Source organism: Octodon degus, unplaced genomic scaffold, assembly GCF_000260255.1.
Source record: "Octodon degus isolate 3935 unplaced genomic scaffold, OctDeg1.0 scaffold00074, whole genome shotgun sequence".
NCBI classification, from domain to species: Eukaryota; Metazoa; Chordata; class Mammalia; order Rodentia; family Octodontidae; genus Octodon; species Octodon degus.
In genome coordinates this window covers 681,759-682,650 of record NW_004524650.1, presented here as the reverse complement: position 1 = coordinate 682,650, position 892 = coordinate 681,759, and positions in this window count along the sequence as shown.

Here is an 892-nt window from a genome sequence, read left to right as displayed (position 1 = left end):
AAAAAAAAAAAGTCATTCAATTTTATGCATTAAAATCCAAAAGAAAGGAATGTGAGTCCAAGATGAGGCTCTTTGTGAATAATAAAAGCAAAATCAGGGCAAAGTTGCTACAATTATTAGGATGTGATTATCTCCACAACTTTGGTAATTTTCTTGTCTTAGGAAAACAATACATCATAAATGATCCAATTACTGCAGTCAGCTAATCAGGGAAGAATCTCACTGCTGGTTGGTGTGCACAAAACTTAAAAAGGTTCTAAGAAAAATATAAAGATTTGTAATCATGCTTTTAAGAAAAATGGCCTTTTTACAAAAGGGAAAAAATTGAACTTAGTAAAATATGTCTTAGAATTTTGAAACAAATAGTCTTCACAGGTGAGCTCCTGAATTCAACAGAAACTTCATCAGTGTTCAGATAAGTCAATTATATGTAAGTAACCAGAATAAATAAATATATTATATATATATATATATATATATATATATATATATATAATGCTTGAATTTACACATAGCCTAAAAATTGGTAACAATAAATTTCCAGGGTACTGAGATACAAGTATATTGGTCAGTGTGTCAGCCAGTGTGGCATGGCATTTGCAAAGCATGATGCCTGTGAATCTCGCAGGACACTGTGACAGTGACAGTAAACTTACAATGCATCTTAACCCCCTCAGTATGCGCCACACACATTGATTGCTTCTTGTGTTACATCTTTCACACAAATAGGACAAGAAAATGTCAAGTTAAACACAGTAACTTCACCACACACTTAACTTCTCCCCCTTCCCAAACTGTAGTAAAGCAAATGTAAGAAAATAATATATGTAGTCATAATATATACAATATATAAAGAAAACAAAAATAGAAGACAGAAGCAAAAATGGAAATA